Source organism: Triturus cristatus, chromosome 3_2, assembly GCF_964204655.1.
Source record: "Triturus cristatus chromosome 3_2, aTriCri1.1, whole genome shotgun sequence".
Lineage (NCBI taxonomy): Eukaryota > Metazoa > Chordata > Amphibia > Caudata > Salamandridae > Triturus > Triturus cristatus.
The window spans coordinates 381,242,181-381,256,483 of NC_140584.1; the positions used below are offsets into that span (position 1 = coordinate 381,242,181).

At 43.0% G+C, this 14,303-nt stretch overlaps 1 protein-coding gene across 2 annotated transcripts in view; it reads right to left on the reverse strand.

Moving 5' to 3' along the window:
• The window catches only part of RSPO1 (R-spondin 1), a 572,802-nt gene that overhangs the window by 225,593 nt on the left and 332,906 nt on the right, over positions 1 to 14,303 (reverse strand). The window contains exon 2 of one of the 2 annotated variants that reach the window (XM_085647903.1): positions 6,745 to 6,795. The exons of the other annotated variant lie outside the window; for it this stretch is intronic. The gene's annotated coding sequence lies outside the window, so the exon portion shown is untranslated. The remainder of the gene's footprint in view (positions 1 to 6,744; positions 6,796 to 14,303) is intronic. 2 annotated transcript variants of the gene reach the window in all.

The window sequence follows — 14,303 nt, forward strand, 5'->3', positions numbered from 1 at the left end:
CTACCATGAAGTCCATTCCCTGTAGGGAAATGGATAACCTCAACAGTTTTAGGTTCTCATATGAACAATCTGAGGGGCCCTTGGTCTTTCTGAACCCGGAAATGAGTCCCAAACAGGTATGGTTTCAGCTTCTTTAGTGCCTAGACGTCAAAGGCTCCCCTTTCAATAGCACTCCACCTCTGTTCCCTAGGAAGTAACCTCCTGGAGATGAAACTACAGGTTGGTATTGGCCTTCCTCATTCAACTGTGACAAAACAGCCCCTATGCATGCTCTGAGGCATCAGTTTGCACATTGCATTCCTGGGAAAAGTCAGGGCCTTGAGTTCAGGGGCAGTACACATGATCTATTTGAGGATGTTAACAGCTCTCCGACAGTTCTCTGTCCAGATCACCTTTTTGGAAGTCAGCACAGTTAAGGTGTTGTGTAGTTCCTATAAAACTTTACAGGATCTGCGCATTTAGACAACATACACTGTAGGATTAGTGTCCAGACTGATTCTCGACATTCACCCGGGGATATTGGCCTGTATACCAGCTAGCTCACAGTGCCACTAGAAACCCCTCTTACCAAGGAGAGAATAGTTCTTGACAACTATCGAACATGCCAACCCTGATACCTCAGGATCATGGAAACAGTGTGATACTTTTTGCTAAGTCACTCGTGCTCACGTTGTCTCAGAGAGATACACAGAATAAACAGTAGGGACGTTTTCCAGTAAGCATTTATTGAACCAGCGTCATTCTAGTGTGAAATAGGTGTGCTGAAACAACCATTAAACAGAAACAGATATAAATGATTAGAAGCACTAACAGAGTAAAAGGATGGTATATTTCTACCATCATGCTAAAACAATGAATACAGGCAAGTAAATAAAATACATGACAGTAATAAATGCGTACTCCTACGATGCCTCCCTAACTAGGTGTACCTAAGTGTACCTAGCATGTATGTAGGTGTAAAGTCAAGAACCCTTCTAGAATAAAGTCAACCACATTACCTGAAGTGAGAGACTGTGTGACCCCATCTTGGTCTCGAGATGGACAGCCTGCAAGGGATGTCAGACCACTGCGAGCTGGAATGTCTGCGTGCAGGAACCTCAGCGTCTCACGTCAGTGTGTCAACTAGGGGTGGGCAGAATTTGCGTAGTTGCGTTATGCAAAGTTCAGCGAAACGGTAAAAAATCTCCGCGAGCTATGCAGAATTGCTTGTTCCGCCCATTTGCAATGCGTTTTTCCTGTTCGGGGACGCTGTTTGCGTGCTCGGGGGGAAAAATCTTGCGAACTTGCCCATGCGGTCGCCAATTGGTGCAGCCATCTTGTTTCACTTGTCCCACCCGCTGGCGATGTGTGTTTCCTGTTCGCGAACGCAGATGTCTGATGGCGAGTTCGAATGACATGTTCACGATTGCACACTCTTGCGGGATCGTGCGGCCGGCTACCAACGGGTAGGAAAACTCGTCGGCGAACGCAGGGATCCCGGTAAGTCGCTCCCGTGCACGCGAACAAGCATTTTGAAAGCAGGAACAAGGAAAAAATTCCGCTATGGTGCAGATCGCAGAATTTTAGGCAATTCCGAGTTCTCCGCGGAACGCGGAATTGCCAAAATTCCGCAAATCCTGTGAGCGGAGCGGAATTTACCTCCCAGGCCTTGTGTCAGCATGAAAGTCCTTTTCTTCTCTTTCTACTCCAGCAAGATATGGTGTTTATATACCCAAAGTGTTACCCTCAGGGGTTCTACCTTACTGTGTCATGTCGGACTTAGGATGAGGGAAGGAATGACCCTTATACTTTGTTATTATGCAGGAGATGGTAGTCCTACTGAGTTTCCAAGAATCCTCATGCATAATGGATGAGGCTAGTTTCAGGGAAAATGCTACGTTCTGTAAGCAGTACCCTAACTAGGTAAACGTTCAGTCCTAAGAACCGTTATGTAGTGTAATGGTAGGGGAGAATATAGGTGAAAGGTTAGGTGACTACCTGAGCCTATATTGGGGTACCTATATGAAACATAACAAAGGGGGTTACAATGTTGTTATGCTCCTTAACAAGCCTCCAGTAGTAGCCAGTGAGGTTCAGGAAGGCCCTTACTTCTGTCTGCCAGTATAGTCTTGAATTGTTCTAGGAGGGACTTCTCCTTCCACCACCCATAAGTTGTCCCAACTACACTACAGAATCCTGCCCAATGTAGCACTTACTAGCCTTGTTAGTCAGTCCTTTCTTTTGCAGGACCTGAAACACTTCCTGGAGGTGAAACAAGGGATCCTCCAAGCTGCTGCTGTAGATAGCTATGTCATCTAAGTAAGCAGCACCGAAGGCCTCTATTCCAATTAAAACCTGGTTCACCAAGCTCTGAGAGTTGCAGGGGCATTCTTCAATCAAAAGGACATCTCTTTAAATTGAAAATGGTCCTCTAGGGTAGAGAATGCTGACCTCTTGTTTGCCGCCCAGTTAGGGCTACCAGCCAGTACGCTGAAGTAAGGTCGAAAGTAATTAGGTACTTGGCAGCCCTCAATCTGTCAATTAGCTCATCAGGCAGGGGATGGGCTGAGCATCAGTCTTGGTGACAAAGTTGAGCGCCCTGTGGTCCACACAGTACCTGTGTCATAGGGCAGTAACCGTTGGAGAAGCTTTGGGTACCAGCACCACTAGGCTGGACCAGGGACTACTGGAGTTCTCAATCACTCTCAGTTCCAACATTTTGGAGACTTCCTCCTCAATGTTGGCCCTCACCTTATCTGACAGCTTGTATATTTCATTTTTGACAGGCTGTTCCCAGGATTAATGTCATGGTTATACAAGTGTGTAAGCTCTGCAGTGACTGAAGACAGTGAAGCAAACTGTCCCATAATTGGTGACAGTCTTTCGACTCTTCTGGGGTCAGGGTAGGTGAGAGGTTGACTTTTTCCACTGCCCCATCCTTCTCTTTAGATGATAGAATGTCAGGGAGAGGTTCACTCTCCTCCTCTTCTCCATCATCTGTCAGTAACAGCATGATGACCTCAGATCTCTTGTAGTTTGGTTTAAGGCAATTGATGTGGAGAACCCTTAAGGGGTTGTTGGGATCTTTGTGTCCACCAAATACGTGGCCTCCCCCTTTCTCTCAATCACCTCATACAGCCATGCCCAAAGGTCTTGGAGGACCCTGTTCTCAACTGGCTCTATAATTCACACTTTCTGCAGAAGGCTGAAATTCTACCAGAGTGGCCCTCTGGTCATACCAGAGTTTCATGTGTTCCTGTCTAGTCTTCAAGTTCTAAGAAGCCTTCTTCCAGAATTTGGCCATCTGGTTTTGGAAGGATAGCATGTAGCTAACCACATCATGGGGGGATTCTTGGGAGCTTATTCTTACCCCTTCTTTACCAGACTGAGAGGTCCCTTTACAGGGTGTCCATAAATAAGTTTGAATGGGCGAAACCCAACTCCCTTCTGTAGCACCTCCCTGTAGTCAAATGGAAGGCATGGTGAGAGAAAGCCCCACTTCCGCCTCATAAGCTGAGTTATTCCCATAATCATGCCTTTTAGGGTCTTGTTGAATCTCTCAACAGCCCCTTTGAGTTGAGTATGATAGGGTGTGGAGAACTTGTGAGTTACTTCACACTGTTCCCACATAGACTTCATGTAGGCAGACATGAAGTTGGTGCCCCTGTCAGACACCAATTCCTTGGGGAACGCTATTTGGGTGGAGAGCCCTATAAGGGCCCAAGCCACGGCAGATGCAGTAACAGACCACAGATGGATTACCTCTGGGTATCTAGTGGCATGGTCCACCAAGAGAAGGGTACCACTATTGCCTAAAGCAGTTTTCTTTAACATGCAGGAGCGTTTCATCAGATTAAATCACTGTATTGACAGTCATTTATTATAAGTGATAGTTTATAAGAGGAGGCTCTGTGAAATAAAATAGCAGGGAAGCAGTATTGATTTCACAATTTTGAAAATCAGTCACCAGATTTGTACCACTCTCCCCTTCTCTCTTCTCTGCTATACATAAAAGGTTACTGTTTTCTCTTTTATTCTTGGCACAGTGAAACACAACACAGGCATAGCAGACCCAACTATCAAGCCAAAAATGCATTTTTTGGGGGTGTCAAACCCTTAACACCCCCCGCTGTTAAGCCTGCCATCAGCTGCTCCATGTTTGCCCACAAATACTGTTTTTAAAAAAACAGTTATAGCAAAATGTCAAATGAAAAGCTAAAATCTGAAGCTGCAGCAGATAAAATGCCTCTAAAATAATGGATGTCACTCTACCTACGCCAACCTAAAATGATCTATTTTTGACCTCTCAATGTGTGTATGACAGCTCCTACCTCATTAAACCATCAGTCGAGGGTAGTACATAGGGCACTGCATCTCCTGCAGTGCAGAGGGGAATCTACCCTCTCAAGGGCCACCATTCAGCCTAAGGCCAATTAATTTCAGTGAGATATGGGAGTCTCAAGGGCCATTCACCACATTCTGCAGGGAGGCTTATCAATTTACAGTCCTCAAGTACACAGTATGCAACATATTATCTATACCAGTATTAATGACATGGCAAAACCAAATTCCAGTACAAAGTTACGTACATCAGCAGTTAGAGCAGAGGGGTAAAGAAAGAAATGTGGATTAATCCAGGTTAAAGGATTGAGGAATTTTATTGTTCACATTTGTAGTACTAAAGGAATTTGTAATGCATACATGGAGACATATAGTACTATTGTATTCTGCCTTGAAATTCCTGTAGATAATTTCCTCCAACAAAATGCTAATGCAGATCAAATACAAATAAATATGGGCAGGTGTGCACAAGCTTTTCCTCATTATTTTGGCCTAAATATTACATCCAGTGGTAATAACGTATGCTAACATCACTGCATCAGCGAATTAGTCCTACATGTATGTATGTTGGGAGCAGTTTATATAGTGCAAAGCTAACTTGCAGGCATCAGAGTTCTAAACAAAGGGGCAGTAGCCCACGGCATATAATTATGAACATTTAAAGTGAGACAGAGAGGAGGACGTTACCTATCCATTGTGCTCATAATGTTCTGTAAAGTTGTGTGGTCTCAATTTATCTCTGAACTTCAAGAGGATAGGGTGTAGGTTGTGTATGGGGATTTTGTTTCAGATCTTTGGTGCTTAAACTAAGGAGGAGTGCCCTTTAGTCTCTCCTCCTCTGCTTTTATTGCTTCAAGATTGGTGGTCCTTGTGTGACACTGTCCACCCTAGATAGGTGGATTTCCGGACACATACGTTTTTTTCTGAAAGCATTGGAGATGATAAAGCTTGTTTTGAAGATGATACAGACTAGGAAGTGAAGCTGGTGGAGTTCCTCCAGTGATAGGATCAAATTTCTTCAGGATTAGGTAGGTAGCAGCATAATTTAGAGTAAAAGTCCTGAATTCAGCATGGGATTCTGAATGAATCTGCTTGGTTTTTTAGAATTTTAATAAAAAAATAATACTATCCACTTGAACAATACACATGGATACCTGTGGTTTCAGATCTGATGCAAATAAAGTCAATAGAGATATAGACAGTGATCCATCATTATCCAGTTATTTAGTTCACTGGCATAATTTTAACAAAATCATAGGGACTGGAAACAGTGGACTTTTCATCTAGTGTGTGTGGTGAGTGACTAAGCCATCCCTTCCCCAAATGTTTTCTTGGCATTCAAAGACATATACTTTTTTTATGAGTGGAATATAGTATGAAGTATGCTTAGCTAGACAGATTAGCTATAAAGTTGTTTTTTTTTTTTAAAGAGATTAATTTTTGGGTAACAATGGACCTGATGTAGTGCGTGATGTGAATGGGAATTCTGACATGAATATCACGGATTTCCATTCTGCCTTCTTACAAGTGAGTTAATATATAATGCACTATTAATAAGGCAGACGGGATATCCATAACGTTTGTGACAGAATACTATTTGGGCAAACACTAAATCAGGCTCAAAAACTTACAAGCCAACTTTGAACAGCTGTTTCTTTATTGTGCAAATTTAATATGTTATACATTTATTTAGAGAATTAATTTCATGCTTATAACCTACCAGTCCCTTCAGTCCCATTGTTGGGATGTCTTCTCAAGCACGTCAAATACAAAACTAACCACCACTAAATCTAGTATATCCATGGACAAAAAAACAGGGCATACACTTGGTGGTACTTGTAGGGTATGACAACATGACAATCTTTTTCATGATGTTCCCCCAGATTTTTGCCCTATCTGCCCTGCTGCCTTTAGAACTGTGCACAGGGCATGCCTGCTAACCAGTGGTAAAGTGCCTGTGGTCCCCCTTTAATCATGGTTGAATTGGCCTGTTCGTAATTGTCACATGTAACTTGCTGGTGTGTCTCTAGTAAACAGTGTAGAAAGTGCAACAAAGTGCCTGGTGGTTAAATACCACTTTTGGACTGCTGCACATATTATGCAATCCACTACAGTGGCAGGATAGACATGACTTAAGGCCTACCCTGTGTGGCCTGACTACTGAAGTGTAAAACCTATGATGCGACCTGGGAAAATAACCCTTTTCGACAGTAAAACAACCTTCATAATAAAAATTAACAATTCACCCTATGTACATCCATTAAATCAAAATGGAAACAATATACAAAGTAGTGTGTAATCCTTTACATATTGGATGTACACTGGACCACGTTTAACACTCCTGTCCTTGATGGTATTAAAAACTAGAGGACGGCAGAAAATATTTGCTTTTCAATTTGAAATTCTTCAGTCAGACATGTTTACCTTATTTATTTATATTAAGGATCATCACCTCCCTTCGGGCATCTTCCGTACCTAAAAAAAATACGAAAAATAATAATATGTTTCTATAGGAAAACCTTCACGAATTAAGGGGTCAATTTATAATTTTCGAGCCCAATTCACAAAGAGCCTCCGCATTCGTGGGGTAGGCCCCGCAGTTCTGGTGGGGGCCCTGTACTCGTTGCTGAACCTCCGCAATGGGTAAATGCAGGACAGCGGTCCTGTCACGATTGCGGTACTCCCGCCACGCCTGCAGGGCCTCCGCCATGAGTGTGTAGGCCTTTTGGGAATCAGGACTTGAGTCTTTCTATTAAGTTGCTTTTCACATCTTAATCACCATATTTTCTCATGTTAACATCTTCAAAAGTAACTCAGGGACGCTTGAGGTATGTGTCCAGGGTTGGAGAGTATTTTAGGAATATAGTACTGACATTTTCAACAGACATAGAATATAGTTACTTACCATCTAGTGGTTGTTTATATGTAGAACACAGGGCCTCAAGTCTCAATTATGCTCTTGGCCAGTAAATATGGCAGACATGTCATAAAGTAATAACATTACTAGCAGTCCTTTCTGCTGTATTTAGATTTTGGGCAACAAATTGTGAAATAGATTTGTAACCTTTTCCTTCAACAAAAAGCTGCTGGATTTCACAAGTGATATCACTGGGCAGTTTTATGGCATTACCAATGGTATTAACACTGCATCTCCATTAGCCCAAAGATGGCATTTACATTCCAGGATCTGGGTGTATGTCTTACACCATATAATTGAGATTTATGAGCAAGTTAAATATGAAAATTGGGGGACTCTAATTTAACCATGATTAAAGGAGAGCACAGACACGTCACTCCTGTTTAGCAGGGGTAAAGAGTACAGACGTAAAAAAGGTAAATAAAAACAAGAAAAATAGGATTTAGAAAAAGGTACAAAATCTAGGCTGACCATGCAGAAAAGGCAGATTTACTATAGTGAAAATATATTTGCATTAGTTATTCTAAATGAAGTGTTGTCTTAATACAATTATCAGTACCCAGGTATACTGGGTTGCTGCTTGTCTTATAGCACAGTGTCATCTGCAAATCTATCCCTGGGTGGTTAAGGTCTCATCCCTGTGGTGCCATGTGGTTCACATCAATTAGGCTGTTGCCCTACCCTCTTCCATCTTGTCACAGGCTGGGGTGGGATCAGGAGGTTCACTCTGAGAATAAATGATAGTGAGGGTGAGGGAGAATGAGTGTGAGGGAGTATGAGAACGTGAGAATGAGTGTAAGTGAGTGAATGTAAGTGAGCACGAGTAAGTGTCAGTTTATGTATACATGTGTTTTGCTTGCTAGTCTCCTGCTGGCCATGCATACTAGAAGTAATTGTTGGCTTATGAGGCACCCACAGCAAACTAGTGATCATTCTTGGTAAATCAAGTAACTGTTACAAAATACGGGTACTGGCAAATCGGAGGTAATACTTGGCACAAGGGGCACCCATGGCAAAGTGCTAGCACTGGCATACCAAATGAAAGTCCTAGGATAAGGGGCCCACTTAGCAAAATACTTGCACTGGCACATTAGAGGTTATTCTTGCATATGGGGCGCGTGTGGTAAAAGGCTGGAAGTAGCATGCTGGAGGTAATCCTGACATGAGGGACAACCACCATTGAATATGGAGGGAACCAAGTAGGCACCAATGACACATTGCAGATGCTGACATACTGGAGGTCATTTTTAATTCATGGATCACCTATTGCATATGGATGGCAACAATATCAAAATTCTAGAAGGGGATACATTGTATGTAATACTTGGCAAATGAGGGATACCGATGACACAAGGCTGGCCTTTACGTAATGGAGGTAATTACTTACAAGGGGGACCCATTGCACTATTTGAAAAAAATAGGGTCAATTCCTGTGGAACGTCAGGCTTCAATGGCCATAAAAAAAAAAATTGAATGTGTGATGAGTGTCCTTTCGGAGTCTATAGTTTTAAGCCAAGTTATGTGAAAATTATGTTTTTTAAAAGCAATATTTGAGCACATAATTGTCAAACATTTCTTAGGGTGTGAATTCCTCTCTCACCTACCCCCTGAACCTGCCATGAAGAAGTCAGGCTTGATCACTTTGCTCACTATCTTTGTGTGATAATTCCCATTTTCGCATGGTCACCCCCATTTTTTGCTGCATTGTATTGCTGGTTTCTAGACTGTGTATACCGGGGTACTGCCCTCCAAGGCCTAGTGTATGTGTTCTGACCCCTAAAACATGTAAACAAGTTTTTATCCATGATTGGCATATTTAACTCTCCTGTGAGGCCATAGTATTTGGTGTACAAAGTACACCCATGGCATGGAACGTTAAGTGTCACCAAGGTCACCAGTGGACTGCAACATTTATTGTGCCATCCACTTGGGTGATAAGTAAACCATGGCTTCTGGCCGACATTTGCAGAGTAAACCTACAGCCTGACCTGTCAAAATAATACTTTTGACAGGGGAAAACCGTCCTTTTAAATATTAGTAAGCCACCCAAAAGTAGGCATTGTAGCCCACAAGATATGATGCAAAATATTTAAAAGTAAGTCATGTAGACATTTAATGTTACAATGTCCCTGCTGTGACTAGTGCCCAAAATCTATTTTTCCTATGAAGGCTCTGGTTGTCCTATGAAAAAGGTAGTGTACAGATTAAAACAATAATTCTGCTGTCTCAGATTTGGGACAAACTAGAGAAATAGATCGATCACTACTTGTAATAGTTATTAAAAATCCAATTCAGTGGTGAAGTTAGAATGTTTATAAATATGTATGAAAAGTAACTTTTAGATACTTACTTTTTTCCTGCCTGGAGTTCCTTAATAAATATGTAGGTAAAGTAAATTTTAGGAAGTTACCTAAAGCTCCTGGTGAGTAATTTGCATTAGCCTGTCAGCAGCTGCCCTGTCAGTGGTTGACCTTAATGAGATGTGAAAACTGCTTACAGAGCAGGTCAATGGCTTAGATATGGTGACAGAATGAGCAGTATGTTGGGTGGGTGATCCCTAGCTATACAGTAGAGGGAGCTGACAAGGTTTGAGGAACTTCAATAACTTGAAAGGGACAGAGGTGAAGCCTTCCCATTAATAGTTTAGTGCAAAGTAAGGCTTAAGGAAGTGGAATCCTTTGTTTTTTACGGTCATGGTTGCCACTTGGTTACAAGCCCTGTGGGAGGAGGAGCTTGTCCCAGTTTCCTGTAGCTTAGGAGGAGGAAATTGCTCATTTCCCTAAACAACACTCCTAACTGCCATAGAAGTTTCTCGGCAGGAAGAGGGCCTGTGCCATCTTGGATTTCCCTTAGACTGCTGCACTCTGGGATGATTTGAGGTAAGGAAAACCCAATATGCTGTAAAAGTTGATAAGTTTGCCCCTGCAGAGGATTTCCTCATTGATTAGGCAGAGTCTGAGAGTCACTCCTACCCACTGGCTAATGAAATGCACAAAAGTAAACCTCACTATCAGCTCCTCAGAACACTTTTTAGACTTGTGGGAGAACAGAAGTTGGACTACACCTGCTGTTTGAGACCCTGCGGGGAGACCTGAGAGGATGGACCTGCTTTCACTTGTACTCAGGACAAAGAAATGGACTCTAAAAGTAAGATGGATGACCTCCTGTGTGGCTACAGGAACACAAAAAGCTGCACTGTGACCAGTTGCAATGGTTAAAGTCTGGATCCTGCTAGTAGTATCTGCAGAGTGAGTTCTGGCTCCTAAGAATGGTTATGAGGTCCCGGGCGTCTTCGTGGTGTCCAGAAATACTTATTCTGAGAAATTTGGACTTGGAAAAATCTTCAGGGCTCTCGTGTTCCAGGACCAACCCCGCCTCCAAGATAACCAAGCCAAAGTATGACCTAGTTGGGCAATAAAATCAGGTTGATCCCATTTGGAGCTTTTTGCCTCTTGAACAATGCGTTTAGTGGACCCTGGCATCAAGGATATCTCACTTGAGTGCAACCTTCCTGGATATAGCCTGCTGACTTTCCCTGGTGGTGGAATCTGAGCTTAGAAAAATTGGAAAAGTCTGAAGTCAGCAATGTTGACCGTGTGAAGGCGGCAAAAGTATTTGGTTGACAATACGACTCCTAGAGGTGCAAAATTTGACTTTTCCCACCAAAACCAGCAGCTTCAGTGGGATCTTGCTCACCGCCTATTCAACTTCGAAGGGACATTGCTGGATACATTCTGCAACCTTGCCTCATTGGAGGTATTCGACTTCCATTTCTGAGAAAGTTAGAAGTTAAAATCTTTGATCAGGATGGACATGCTTTGTGTATCCGACTTACTCTCCATTGCGGTCGGCCTATATTCATGCCTAGGTCCTGGTCACATGCTGACAGTACCTTCTATTGACGCTTTACTTTTTTTTGTTGCTTTTTCTCTTAGGTCTTTATAAATTAATTTCTCCGGTTTGAGGAAATTCGATTTTCGATCTTGATTGTATTGACCCGCCATTTTGTAAACCGCCGCCATTTTGTGTTGCCTTCACTCAGGCAGCACGATGGACGAAGTCTTTTTCTGCTTTTCCTGCAATATTGTGTCAAATAGCCTTATGCCTCTGTTTATGAAGCTGGTGTTAGAAACTGGCCGAGTACACTAATCCCTGTCTGGTTCTTCTAATCCCGTCTCAACTATCTGTTGGTTCACACTATTCTCTCCTGACTTTATCTTATCTTCTGGCCTTCGCTATCTTCTGCTCGTATTCTCTCGTTTCATAACTGTCCTCCAAAACACACAAACGTATCTCGCCACCTGCAAGTCAGCTACAGACACGTTTATACCATAACCTGTGGGGAGGGGTGGCAAACACAGTTGAAGGAGAGACTTCTTCGAGTTACTCGATACTTTTGTTTTCCAACCTTTTCTATTGGCTCTATCCTATCTAAAACTCTCCTTATTGGCTTTTGATGTTGTAAGAGGTGTGTTTTCTGGTTAATGTATATGTCTTCTATACCAATATAAGATTGTACGCCACAGAGTGAAGTGGCAGTCTCCTGAGAACATACCGTGTGTACTTCTAGGACAACTGTACTAGCTGCAGCTAATAAAATCTGATCTTTTACGCCGACAGAGTGTCCCCGTGTCTCTGTTAGCTGAAGCAGGAGAACCCAGGAGATTAAGGCGTACCCTGCGCCACCGGACCCAAAAGGTTCTGGTTCTTCAACTGGCGCCCAACGTTGGGCGGTTTCAGAGGTAGTGGTTCTGCCTGAAGGTCGTGAGGAACCCCGCAAGAAAATTCTGGAGGAATCGCGAGCCACGTCAAGTGACCCCTGTATGTCGAAAGTGGTCCGAAGGTCTTTTGCAGCGTGATTACTCCTTCCTGACGGCTACAGATGACTGCTGCCCTGACTACTGCCCTGCCTTGGCCCTCTTTCGATGATGTATGGTAAAGCGAGATGATAGACGGGGCCTCTGTTGGTGTAAGAAGACATCTTAGTTAAGTATTGGTGGGTCGCTCCCACATTGGTTCTTTTGTTCTTTGGTTCTTTGTTTCTTTGGTTCTTAGGTTCTTTGATTCGGTTATTGCAATAACCGAAGCCGAGGGGTAAGTACATTTGTGCTGTGTTAAACTGAATTTTAACCCCCTTGATGTTTGTGAACAGTCCAGTGAAATAACGATGCCTGGTCTGACTAAGTTTGAGAAACTTTGTTGTTTTGGTTGTAATAGGGATTCCCGGCTGGAGGACTCTTGTCCGATTCCTTCGGTTGGAACTCCCACTTATGAGCTCTATTCTAAACATGGTGTTGGCCCCATTGCCTTTAACGAGGCATGGATCCGATACACGAAGAATGATGGTGTTTTAAAATGGCCAGAAAATGGTAGCTTTGAGCCTGACATTCTAGATAATTTGGAAGCTATTTTATTTAAAAGAAAAGCCTGGCCGGCAATGTTTGACTCTTTCCGCCTTTGGCGTAAGGAAGAAAAATTTAGCAAGAAAAACGAGATAGGAAAGCACAGGGTATGACAATTATACACGCTGCTCAACAATTTAAAGATGATGAAGTCGATAATGCAAAGGAAATTTCAGACAGACAGCATCATATGGCAATAGATAAATGTTATCCGATGTTGCCAGCTTCCCCCTCTGATAAAAGAAAGGAATTAGAGTAAGATTCTTTCATGCCTCACCTATTGAGATTGCCTCCGCCCTATGTACAAGGTGCTAATGCACCCCTGTTATTACAGCCTGTCCAGCCGCCAGTTGCGCCTCCGCTTGCTCCGGCTCTTCCACATTTGCCCCCTCAAGTATTGCCGCCTCTGCCGGTTTTGCCTTCGACTCCTTTGCCTTCGTCTTCTTTTTTTTTCCCTCTGCTCTCCCTGGAATTACTGACTCCTCTTCAATTAGTTCGCCTAATACTTTGTCCCCTATTCTTATGGCCAATTCGCCATCTATGCGTAAACGACTCACAGAAACGGTTTCTGGTCTTTTATCACCTTTCTTTGAGGTATTAAATGTGTCTCCGGCTTTTTCTCGAAGACAGTCTTGTAGTCAGCTCCCAGCTTCCGAAGAACGAGAAATGTTGGACTCTCTCGCTCGTAAATGGATTGAAAAGGGTACTCGGTATAGTGTACCCGACATTATGCCTACCTTCTCACAATGGAATGCGCCTACGCAGAGATATGTTTTCAATGCTATATGATACTCTCGTTAAGGGATGGGAGGATATGGACTTGGGTTCGGTTCCTCAGGGTCTGTTAGATATTCAGGCTGATTTTGATAAGGGACTCATTGTGGGTTCTAAGGTTGAGGACGCTGTAAAGACACTTGTTTCCTTTAGAACCTTATTTACCTCACAGACTTTTCTAGATTCCGATCCCTCAGTTAGGTTGACACTGAAAAATTATCCAATGAGAGAGGTTCCTCCAGTGTGGAGAGAAGAGGTTGCGGGAGTAGGTGGTAATCAACCTATTCCCGTTCACTTCCAGCGAATATGGGTACATGTCCCCTGGAAAAGATCTGAGGTTTTGGCTATTAAACAGTCTTTACCGGATCCTCGTAAGAATCCTGCAGGTTATTATTCCGCGCGGAAGACGACCAGAGACGGTATCCCCGCCGGGATCCTGATCTTATGCCTGAAAAGGCTGGTATACCTGTATTTTACAAGTAACCTGTGAAAAGAATGATGAGATAATGAAGATAATATGACCTGTTTGAGATGTTTAATATCGAAAGAAATTTGAAAGCACATCCCCAGCCTTGAGAAAGCCCCGGCCTCAACTGAGCCTAGGGGGCGAAACACGTGTTGGCTGTTCATGTTCATTTGATTTTTCATGTTCATTCAAATCACGAATAAAAAGAACCTTCTGTTTTTACCAAAAGCCTGAATATGGTTCATTACAAGAGAGAGGGGATTTGACTCACTACTGTAGAGGTCGAGGTATGTTGACTCAAGAACAGCGTTCCCTTCCTCCCTCTAATTCCGTGAACTACTTTGACCAGCAAAACGTTCGGTCTACACAGTACTACAATGAGGATTATTATGTTGAAGACGGGAATGAAAGTCTTCATGCTAAC